General features: G+C 42.9%; 1 protein-coding gene across 2 annotated transcripts in view; it reads right to left on the bottom strand.

Moving 5' to 3' along the window:
- Positions 1–12,865, bottom strand: part of CACNA2D1 (calcium voltage-gated channel auxiliary subunit alpha2delta 1) — a 960,240-nt gene that overhangs the window by 320,066 nt on the left and 627,309 nt on the right. The gene's annotated exons all lie outside the window — the stretch shown is intronic.

Raw genomic sequence — 12,865 nt, 5'->3', positions numbered from 1 at the left:
CTCTCCCCGCCGCTCTCCACCTGCTTTGCAGCCCCTGCTCCACTCAGTGGATATGTATGACACCTGGAGGTGTTTCCACCCGGGAGAGCGGGACTACTCCTTCCACTCCCAACGACATAACTCCTACTCCCGCATAGACATGATACTGGTGGACAAGCGGTTACTGCAACTTGTGCAAGCCTCGGACATACATACCATTACGTGGTCTGACCACGCACCGGTCTCTGTGGAGCTATCTGAGTCAGGATCCCCTGGTCCTGCTTTTTTGTGGAGAGCGAACAGTCAAGTCCTGGAATCCTCTCAACATGCTCCCTACATTGCACAGTGCTTGCGGGACTACTTTTCGACCAATGCAGGTTCCGTATCGGACCCCACGGTAGTCTGGTGCGCGCATAAAGCCTTTATCCGGGGAATCCTTATTCAGCTATGTGCTAGACTTAAGAGGCAGAGGAGCCAGCAGCTCGACCAACTGCTTAAGGAAATTAAGAGGTTAGAACCCCTGAACAAATCTTCCCCATCACAGGCGTTGGCTTCTCAGCTCACACGTCTGAGATCAGATCTTAGGCTACTCCTAGTGGAACAACAGGACAAGCTTTTCAGGGCTCTGAGGTCTTCCTATTACTCCAATGGCAATAAGGCAGGCAAATTACTAGCTCAGAAACTTAAGGCGAGGCGGATCAAAAACAAAATTGCATACTTATTAGACCCTGTTACTAACTCCAAAATTATGAACCCTCAGGCCATTGCCGAATCCTTTGCTAAATATTATAGCTCTCTTTACAACCTTAAAGAAGATCCCTCCACTCCTCAACCCACCGACCAATCCATTTCTGAATTCTTGTCCTCCATAAACCTTCCACAGCTCACTGCTGCCCAGCTGCGGGACCTTAACGCCCCCATATCCCCTCAGGAACTAGTTAAAGCCATCCGCACATTGCCCAGTGGGAAGTCTCCAGGCCCTGACGGCCTACCAAACCTCTACTACAAACAATTTGCTGATGTCTTAAGCCCACACCTGGCCTCAGTGTTCGGGTCGGCTGTCTCCTCTGCCTCCATGCCTGTTGAGATGCTACAAGCGTATGTAGTGACACTGCCTAAGCCTGGGAAGGACCCCACATCTCCTCCCAATTTTAGGCCTATATCTTTATTGAATACGGATGTTAAGCTGTATGCCAAGGTGCTAGCGCTACGATTGCACCCCATTCTGCCTGCCTTGATACAAGAGGACCAAGCTGGCTTTGTGAGGGGCCGGCAGACCTCGGATGCAACAAGGAGAGTGATTGGTGTGATTGACAGGGCTGGGTCCGGTCGGGTGCCTTCTCTGCTGTTATCTTTGGATGCGGAGAAGGCATTTGACCGGGTCCATTGGGTCTACATGGAGCAGGTGCTGCGGAGGTTTGGTTTCGGAGGCCCTATTATATCGGCAATAATGGCGTTGTATTCCAATCCCTCCGCCAGGGTGTACACCTCCAATATGCTTTCCCAACCCTTTCCCATTTCGAACGGTACGAGGCAGGGCTGCCCACTATCCCCATCGATTTTTAACCTGCTCATAGAGCCACTTGCAGAAGCTGTGAGGTCCTCGGGGGCCGTCAGAGGATTTCAAATAGGTTCACGCCATCACGTGGTCAATCTCTTTGCAGATGACGTTATCATCTTCTTGACGGACCCTGTTCGATCCCTGAGGGCCACGCACGAGATCCTCCAACGCTTTAGCCTTGTATCTTACTACAAGGTCAATTTCTCTAAGTCCCTGATTTTACCAATGTTCGTCCCCCCAAACTTGTGTTCTAAACTGCGTGAACTATACCCCTATACATGGAAAACGCATAGCATTCCGTATTTAGGTATCAACCTGACCCCTAGGGTATCCCAGTTGGCTACTGCTAACCTACCACCCTTGATTGCTAAGATATCTGCTGAAAGTCACCGAATTTCTAAAACTGAACTGACCTGGTCGGGCCGCCTTGCCTCGTTCAAAATGATCCTCTTACCCCAAATTCTTTATATTTTCAGATCACTGATTATACCCATTCCGCGTAAATATGTTGTGCAGCTTCAGGCCGCTTTGAAGGGATTGGTGTGGAAGGACAAACGACCGAGGAGCACCCACAATCTGTTGGTCAGGCACTGGTCCGCGGGGGGAATGGGTATGGTGGACATTGCCGATTATCTGTTGGCCTCCCAGTTGGCCCAGCTGCGGTCCTGGGTGTCCTCGAACCACGGGACCGCCTGGAGCACAATGGAGGCGGAATTCTGTACCCCCTTGTCCCTGCGATCGGTGCTTCTGGCGGACAGGTGGAGACCTTTCCCTTTACGCGGCCTGCCGTTGGCAATCCAGGCCTCCCTCCTGGCGTGGAGGAAATTTGCCTCACTTCCATTTAGGCCCTCATCGATGGTGAGGGTCCCCGTTCCACTCAAGGTATTAGAACTAGTGATACCACACGTCTCTCTTGGAAGCTGGACGGGACGGGGTATGTCAACCGTAGATGACCTGTTGCTCAAAGACTCCCTCAAACCTTTCCCCCAACTGCAACGTGAGTTTGGGCTTCCTGGCCATGAATACTATTTATATATTAGAGTTGCACACCTGCTCCGCACACTGTCGTCTCCGCATATATATCTGCCCTCCTCTGGCTGGTTGTATCTCATAGGGACCTCGCGCTCTGCTAAGGGGACCTCCTTGTTTTATAACTGCTTTCAGCAAAAATTGGACTTTTGCAAGACTCCCCCCTTGGAGAAGTGGGAGGCAGACTTGGAGGAAAAATTTACGGATGACCAATGGCGTACTGCCCTCCGATCCATCAGGTCTGCCTCCTCCTGTACCAACCACTGGGAGCTCTCCCAAAAAATAAACTTGAGATGGTACCTTACCCCCTATCGCCTCTCTAAGTTCGTTCCGGAATACTCGCCTTTGTGCTGGAGGGGGTGCGGAGAGACAGCCAACATCAAACATGTATTTTGGTCGTGTAAAAATCTAACTAGTTTCTGGAACAAATTGTTTACAGTTATCTCGGCCGTCACGGGAGTGCTCACCCGCCCCTCTCCAGCACTGGCAATCCTAAACTTGGGTATTGACCGCTTCCCCAAAGACTGTTGGAGCGTGGTTACACATATCCTCTTGGCTGCTAGGGGCACCATAGCCCGACAGTGGAGGGCAGATGAGACGCCCAAGGTGTCTGCGGTACTGGAACTGGTAAAGACCAATCAGGCTTATGAGGGGGTGTTTGCCCGCAAGGCGGGCAGAGGACAGGAATTTGATACACAATGGTCCCTTTGGCATTCCTGGTTATCTGTTAACTGAGATCCATATTGTACTTATGTAACGGTTCAATTCTTAGAGTACCTACGCTGTAATGAGTATTTACAACTTCCTATGAGCTGACCTTCCCCCCCCCCCCCCTCCCATCCTTCCCTTACCTCCCCCCCCCCCCTTTGTTCTCCCCTCCCCACATGTTATATTGCATTCTTGTTCTCTTCCAGATTTGACCATAGGTGCTCTGACTCGAGTAGTGCTGTTGTTTTACTGAATATGTTCATATCCTAAACTCCCCTCAGGGTGGACACATACCTCTCCTAGCTGTCTCCCTCTTCTCTCTTCTTCCCTTTGCTCCTTACTCCCTTATAACCCTCCCAATCCCTCATATCCTCCCTCCCTCGCCCTGATTCCCCCCCCCCTTTCCCCCCCCTCCTCCTCTCTTCTCCCCTCCTCCCCTTCCTCACTATATCCCCCCTCCCCCCCCCCCCCTTCCCCCCCCTCCCCCCCCCCTCCACTCTCCCCTCCCCTGTGGCTTGGCCGCTATCCCCATCTTTTCCCCTCTCCTCCTCCTTCCCCCCCTCTTCCTCTTCCACCTCCTCCCTCCTTCTCGCTCTCCTTCCTGATTCTCTACTTCTCCCTTCCCCCCTCTCTTCATTTTCTCCGTCTTCCCTCTCCTTTTTCCTTCTTCTACTTTCTCCCCCCCCCCCCCTCCCAAAAAGAGCAACACCCTGATAAGATAAGATTTTCATGTCCCGCTCCTACGCACTGCTGTTATCAATGGTATTAATGATGTTTATCTCATTGCCTGCACCACTGTTGGATCTGGACTGTTCGAGCGACACCCTGAATGCAATTGCAAACGTATTTGTTATCTACTGTTTTATACTGGTTTGTATTTCCTTGCTGTATTGTGAAAATTCTTTCAATAAAAACTAATGAAAAAAAAAAAAAAAAAAAAAAAAAAACTGAGTACACCCCAAAGTGGAAATGTCCAAATCGGGCCCAAAGTGTCAATATTTTGTGTGGCCACCATTATTTCCAGCACTGACTTAACCGTCTTGGGCATGGAGTTCACCAGAGCTTCACAGGTTGCCACTGGAGTCCTCTTCCACTCCTCCCTGATGACATCACGGAACTGGTGGATGTTAGAGACCTTGCGCTGCTCCACCTTCCATTCGAGCATGCCCCACAGATGCTCAATAGAGTTTAGGTCTGGAGATATGCTTGGGCAGTCCATCACCTTTACCCTCAGCTGCTTTAGAAATGTAGTGGTTGTCTTGGAGGTGTGTTTGGGGTCATTATGTTGGAATACTGGCCTGCGGCCCAATCTTCGAAGGGAGGGAATCATGCTCTGCTTCAGTATGTCATAGTACATGTTGGCATTCATGGTTCCCTCAATAAACTATAGCTCCCCAGTGCCGGAAGCACTCATGCAGCCCCAGACCATGACACTCCCACCACCCTGCTTGACAGTAGGCAAGACAAACTTGTCTTTAAACTCCTCATCTGGTTGCCGCCCACACGCTTGACACCATCTGAACCAAATACGTTTATCTTGGTCTCCATCAGACCACAGGACATGGGTCCAGTAATCCATGTCCTTAGTCTGCTTGTCTTAAGCAAACTGTTTGCAGGCTTTCTTGTGCATTATCTTTAGAAGAGTCTTCCTTCTGGAATGACAGCCATGCAGACCAATTTGATGCAGTGTGCGGCATATGGTCTGAGCACTGACAAGCTGACCCCCCACCCTTTCAATCCTGCAGCATTGCTGGCAGCACTCATACGTCTATTTCCCAAAGACAACTTTTGAATATGACGCTGAGCATGTACACTCAACTTCTTTGGTCGAACATGGTGAGTCCTGTTCTGAGTGGAACCTGTCTTGTTAAACCACTGTATGGTCTTGGACATCATGCTGCAGCTCAGTTTCAGGGTCTTGGCAATCTTCTTATAGCCTAGGCCATCTTTATGTAGAGCAACAATTATTTTTTATTTCAAATCCTCAGAAAGTTATTTGCCATGAGGAGTCATGTTGAATTTCTAGTGACCAGTATGAGAGAGTGAGAGCAATAACACCAAATTTAACACACCTGCTCCCCATTCACACCTGAGACCTTGTAACACTAACAAGTCACATGACACCGGGCAGGGAAAATAGCTAATTGGGCCCAATTTGGGCATTTTCACTTTGGGGTGTACTCACTTTTGTTGCCAGCGGTTTAGACATTAATGGCTGTGTGCTGAGTTATTTTAAAGGGGACAGCAAATTTACACTGTTATACAAGCTGTACACTCACTACCTTACATTGTAGCAAAGTGTAATTTCTTCAATGTTGTCACATAAAAAGATATAATATATTACTTACAAAAATGTGAGGGGTGTACTCAATTTTGTGAGATACGGTATAAATATTCACCTCAAATATTGCACTTCCAAGAATGCAGTCTATTTGCCAAGGTTAACCTTGCAGAGGTTTGCAGCATCACAACACAAATGGAAATGTTTTCAGCCTTCTGGCTATCCAGACTGCATAGTCCCTGAGCTCTGCACAGACTCAGTGCTTAATCTCACTCAACCTTGTTTTTAACGAACTCCCTTGCTTCGGGCTGTACAGGTTCCTGCATATACCATTCAGACTTCTAGTGAGTACAGACTCTTGACTATTTGAACACGGTCTCTCCCTCTCTCTTAGTTGATGGCCTGGACACATTGCCTCTCCTTGATGTATTGAATGGACACTTTCCCAGTGTCTAAGCACACACTCAATGCTTGTGCAGCAGTTTGTTTCCTAGGAAAGAGCCCTAAACTCTACTCAGTTCTCTTAAAATAAGGCCTGTGCACATCTAAACACTCAGCAGGTGCTGGATACCATTGAAACATAAACTCAGGCCTACAGGCTTCATCGCTCCTAAGGCTCTACGATGTTCCTGGGCTCCAGAACCCACTCCAAAATTTTCTAATCCTAGGGAAAACTTCAAAACCAGTTTTCTCTATTTAGAACAGACATACTCTAGCCCCTCTCTGGGTTACATCTAACTCTTCTGACACCATGACATACTTCTGTCTTGTTACACTATACTGCATGCACCACTGTGATTTTCAAAGTATATATAATAGGGGGTCTCTGGCCAAAAACAAAGGCTATTCCTGGGGATACTATGACAAAATGCTTTAAGCTGAACTTCAGCTTTTGTTATCAAGCTGGCCCAAACGATGTCCCTCACTAACATATGAGACTGCTGGATGTGCTGTATAAACTGTATGTAGCTGAGGCTACATACAGCAAACAGCACTGTGTTCTGTGTTTGAACCGAGACCATTATAAAATAAGAAACTTGTTGTAGCATACTTTTCTTATAATGGATCACAACCTTTCTATTTAGTTTAATCGACATGCCATATACCAAGAGTTCTAAACATAATTTCAGCTTTGTTCCAAGTCTCCTGTATGACATATAAGATTGCATCCTAACTATTAGGGCAGATGTCAGCATGACAACCCTTATACACACATAAAGAAGGCAAACTGTAAACAACAGGAGTAGCGTTTTGAAAATGATGGAGGAGACCAGCATAGATCAGAAGCACTGTTGGTGGGAGAGAACAGCCACACCAAACTATAAAGAGCAAGATTACAGCAAGAACCATAAACCAGAAGAAGCGGGGCAGGCTAGAGGGTGTGGAGAGATAATGCTACTGAAAATGTGGCTTTCCATGCATCCCTTAACCACTTGCCGACCGCCGCAAGTACATATACTGTGGCGGTCAGCCCCTCACAGGCAAAGTGACGTATATATACGTCACTAGCCTGTGAGGCTCTGGGGAGCGAGCGCGCGCCGCCGGAGGTGCGCTCCCGCGCGGTCACGGACCCCCCGCGCATGTGACCGGCAGACCCGATGTCCGCCGGTCACTCACCGATCGTCGGTGGAGAGGGAGAAAGGCAGGCGGCTGATGTAAACAAGCCGCCTGTCATTCTCCCCTGTGTATGAACAGTGATCATACGGTTCTACTATGTAGGACCATTGATCACTGTTACTACACCTCAAGCCACAGCCAATCACAGTTAGAATCACGCCCCTAGGGACACACATAACCCCTCTCTCTCTCAAAAAAAGTTAACCCCTTCACTGCCAGTGTAATTTTACAGTAACAGTGCATATGTATAGCACTGATTACTGTAGAAATGTCACTGGTAACCCCAAAAGTGTCAGAAATGTCAGTGAAGGGTCCGATCTGTCCGCCGCAATGTCGCAGTACCGCAAAAAAAATTGCAGATCGGCCGCCATTACGCGTTGAAAAAAAAACAACAAAAATGACAAAAATCTTTCCCTTTGTTAGTAAACGCGATAACTTTTGTGCAAACCAATGAAAATACGCTTTTTGCGATTTTTTTTGACCAAACATATGTAGCATAAAACAAATTGGCCGAAAATGTTAAAACATTTTGATTTTTAAATTTTTTTGGGGGGAATTTCATATAAAAAAATGTGAAAAATATTGTTATTTTTGAAAAATTTACGCTTTTTGTTTATAGCGCATGATCAAAAAATCGCACAGGTGATCAAATACCACCAAAAGAAAGCTCTGTTTGTGGGAAAAAAAGGACGTCAAATATGTTTAGGTACAGCGTCGCACGACCGCGCAATTGTCCGTTAAAGTCACGCAGTGCCGAATTGCAAAATAGGCCCTGGTCAGGAAGGGGGTAAAATCTTCCGGGGCTTAAGTGGTTAAAAACCACAGTCAGATATCTCACTAGGGTAGAGAAGAGTCAAGAATTTCCTGGCACAAAGTTCAATCAGGACCTCAAATAAAGTTCCCACAAACCAGGATACCATCAACAATTCATTCTTAAACAGTGATGGCAATCTGAACTACTGCAGCAACCAGCGGATGGAAGACAAACACACTGGTCATGTAAACTGGTTTCCTTTAAACTTTTTAAGGTTGAATTTTCAGATATGAATGTGGTACTGGTACTATAATTTACCCAGTTTTTATTTCATCGTACCCTATGTGCAAAGTAAACAAGGCTACTTCCAATAACCTGTAAGCTTATTTAGGCGATACGGCACTGCATTACTTTAACTGACAATTGCACAGTCGTGTAACACTGTACCCAAGTAAAACTTCTGTCATATTTTTTTCCCACAAATAGGGTTTTATTTTGCTGGTATTTGATCACCTCTGCGTTTTTTTTGCGCTATAAACAAAAAAAGACCAACAATTTTGAAAAAAACAACTATATTTTGTACTTTCTGCTATAAAACATACCCAATAAAAAATCAAATTTCTTCATCAACTTAGGCCAATATGTATTCTGCTACATACTAGGTACCTGATCTGGCACAGAGTGGCCGATGTTGCAGTAAATGTACGGTGGGCGTAAGTGGTTAAAAGGAAAACACGGGGAATGGTGTATTTATTGCAAATATGTACTGCATATGCATTTATTTTTAAATAAACAATAAATGCATTGTCTTTATAAAATGACAAATGAATATAACACGAGTGATACTGTGCATTTCCCCTTTTCAGTAAGATAACAAATCTTCTTCAAATAAATCCTTTTTACCTTCATTTTAAAATAAGACTCAAAAATGAATGTATAGATTAGTATTTCACAGAAAATTGATTTCACAGAAATCAGATATATTGATAGCAAAAAATTAATTTGAATAAATTTGTCATGTATTTATTGTCATGGATTTTTGATGATCTGTATTATCATTAGAATGTTTTTGTTTGTTCATTTATTGGTGTATTTAATAAATATATATTTTTTGACATTTAGATTGCATTTATATACTTTTCCAGCATCACAAAATCCCTTCTCCCGTCCCTTTGTCAAATCCTGTTCCAGGATTTGTGTATGCATTATCAGATATATTGATAATACTGCCTTTTAATACGTGGCCTTGGGCTTAAAAGCGTAACTCCCCTTTTGTTGAGAAAAAAAACATTCCCCTCTGGTGTGATCTATGTACAATGCAAGGATATTTACAAACTTTGTTGCAGATTCCTATCTTTTGTTATTCCGAAGAAATCTCTGTGTGTTTATCTGTGCCCCTGTGCTAAGTGAGTCTAATGGGAGTGGTTTCATAATTATCAACCAGCTGCTGCATAATCAGGACTCACACCAGCAGGAAAAAATGTTTCTGGGGGCGGTCAGTACACATTCTGTGTAAAGAACACCCCCAGGTAGCCATATTGCATTGCACTTCACATAAAGTTACAGAGTTGCAGATTGAAAAGGAAAGGTCATTTCTAATAACAATCAATTACAATATGGCTTGTGTCACAATTTTATATGATATATATATATATATATATATATATATATATATATATAAATAATTTTTTTTTGCTATTTTTTTCCCATGAAAGTGAAGTTACATTTTAAAGACATAGGTATAGCTGCCATTGGCTATGTGTGATCTGTAGATGGTGTTCATAACTGGAATTTCCCTTTATTTAATATTTTATTAACAATCATAACTACATGTACAGGGGAATATATTAGTAACCTGCTCTGGTTTTAGTCAGAATGCCAATTACTTAAAGGGTTAGTTCACCTTTACAAAAAAACTGACTATGCGGGTAAGGGGTGTTTGAAGATAAAAACAAACTGCACAACTCTGACTAATGTTGAATAATGCCCTAGGTGTAGGCAATCCGCATACCTCCTGAAGCCTGATTGAAATACTCCTAGGACATTGATAGGATGTTTCTAATTGAGTCCTAGTCATTACTGTACTGTTCATCTCCACCATCACAGGAGCAAGCTTTTTCTCTGATTTAAGCCCCCTCACATGCTCTCTCTTACCTGATGCAGTAAGCCCAGCATTTGAGCGCTCACTCTTGTGATAGAGGAAGTGAGCAGTAATGACTAAATCTCATGTAGTAACATCCTAGGTGTGATCCAGTCAGGATTCATGAGGAATGTAACTGGCTTACATATATAGGAAGAGCGTTATTTAAATCTGGTCAAAGCTGCACAGTTTGTTTTTATCTACAGATGCCCCTTATCTGCAAGTCAGTTTTTTGGAAAAGGTAAACTAAGCTTTTAATCCTACCTTTTCTTAATGATAAAATGGTGAAAAGAAGAGGCAAAGGTCAGTCATTTTTTTTTTTAGACACTAGCATCACCGTTTTTCTATTGTGAGTCATCACATACTGTCTTTTTGCTGGCATTCAAAAAGTAAAGGAACATGTAAATTAGCTGTTTACATTACTACATTTACAAATGTTTAATTGGTATAAATGTGAGAACATTGTGGGCAACTTCACCCGTCATCAGTAAAGCCATTATGATTATCACTAACCTAAAAAGAATCATTTTGGTATCAGGTTAGTGTCATGCCACTTATCTTTCCATATTAATTATGCAAACTTGAACAAACATTGTATTAAATAATTAAATTAAAAATATAATTCATAACTTTCAAAAATGTATACCTATCATTGAAGGTAATAGAACAGCAACAACAATTAAAGTGTAATAATAAAGTTACAGTGGCCTTATATTTTCACAGTATGACAGGGCCAATAAAAGGGAAACAGTATACATTCAGTGAACATAAATATGAGTCATTATTGCAGACTTTAAAGTAATTTTAATATATATTTTTACATTTTTGCCTGTCTTCCATATTTTTGTTTTTATTATGTATGTATATTTGCAGATTAACCACTGGAAGGAAGTCTGTACTTTAGTATTAAGGATACACAAAAGGTCCCAAAAACACAATGTAAATAAGCAATGTTTCCCCTAAAATGTCCTTTAAGCATCACAAAGCAGTCTGGTTTACTAGAAAATAAATGTATTTATTATTTTATTACATCATTGCACCCACAAAGCAGGCCAAACAATTTAAATGCATCCTCACAGCATTTACTATGCAAGTTTGATGCACACATAAAGATCATTTAGAAATACTCCACTCCAGCGTTCAATCATATACATACCATCTGAGTGGCGGCATACCAAGATTCAAAATGCCATTATCTTTAATGATGTTGGGGCAATTTTATTTCGGTTAGGCAAAATATGCAGCATGGCACGCACTTGTTTCTACTTGTGAATGTGTGATGTAATGATCAATACTTGTATTTATCCTACCTTATTTCTATGAACACTGTATAGATTATTTGACACTGTTCCTTCTTTAAGCACATGGACCTTTCATAGCTTACTGATGCTCGTCACAATATAGTGGTTTTGTTTAAAGCGGAGTTCCACCCCCCCTCCAAAAATTAAAAGTCAGCAGCTACACATACCGTAGCTGCTGACTTTTAATATTTAGGACACTTTCCTGTCCTGGAGTCCAGCGATGTCAGCAATGCAGCCAATGTTTTCATCGGCTGTGGGTGCTGCCCCTGCCATTGGGGCTTCACAGCCGGGTCCCTACTGCGCATGAGCGAAGTGCGCTGCGCTCGGTAATTGGCCACCAAGCAGAGGGAGGAGAAGGGGGCCTAACCTCTGATGAACCTCACTGCGGTGAAGTCCGATGGAAGTGGGGACAGGTTACCTGTCATAAACAGGTGCCTGCTCCCCTCTACCCCCTGAAAGGTGTCAATTGTGGCACCAGAGGGGGGGGGCAGATAAGTGGAAGTTCCACTTTTGAGTGGAACTCCGCTTTAAGTAAATACACACACTATTTACTTAATTTACTTTGGGACATTGAACTTTACAGTATATAATTTTGTAAAGGTATTGAGAATTGTCACACTCAAAAAGGGTAAAGATTTGCTTCAAGCATCCAATTACTGTTTTTAAAAAGCAAATTCCTATTCATTTATTTAATCTGCAGGATTGGATAATTGAAGTACATTTTAAATGTTTTCCATATGAATATTCTCAACTACCTGATTACAATAATCAGCCTTATTATATATATATACTATCTCAGATCCCTAACTGTTCACATTCACTGGTAGCACAAGGTCTACGTACTTATTTATACCCACATTACAAGCATGCCATTTCTCTAGGTATTTTTTCCCTGTTCTTGTGCATTTCCTTTTTGTAAATCAGGCCAATTAACTCAAGATAAACACCTTCTCAGTTAACAGGTTTTTTGTTTCACAATTTCCTACTTTTTTTAACCAGTGGTGGCAAACAGGAAAAAGAAGAACACGGGAGAAAATCTTGTTAATAAAACTGCCACTAGTAATGCCTGTGTGGCTACATTTTCTTAATTTTTTCATTACTTTTCTCTTGATTACTTTTCAGCTTCCCAGGTGTATTACAGCAGTAGTTTGATTAAGCAGTAGATTATAATTCAGCTTTATATAAAGCAACAAATTGTTCAATCTTTTCATCATGCAAAAACATTATTAGAGACAAATGAGGTAAATGAAAAAGAGGGGAAAAATTATGTGTGTCCAGAATATAATAATCTTATGTTCAAGAAGATCAAGCACTCCTAGTGAAAAGTTAACTACTTTGATTAAATAGTAATAGACCGTAGGTTTGTTTCAGCACGGTTCTCTATAGTTTCATGTATTTTTGAATGTTTTCATGTCATTGTTAAACCCCTTTGGGTAATTTAATCTTCTTTCTATGCTGCTCAGGAAGATTTAACTAAGTATTAAGGAGGACCTAT

This window comes from Pelophylax lessonae (assembly GCF_965119305.1).
Source record: "Pelophylax lessonae genome assembly, chromosome: 4".
Classification (NCBI taxonomy): domain Eukaryota; kingdom Metazoa; phylum Chordata; class Amphibia; order Anura; family Ranidae; genus Pelophylax; species Pelophylax lessonae.
The sequence above is the reverse complement of the archived record's forward strand: the minus strand, read 5'-3'. Positions and strand labels throughout refer to the sequence as shown.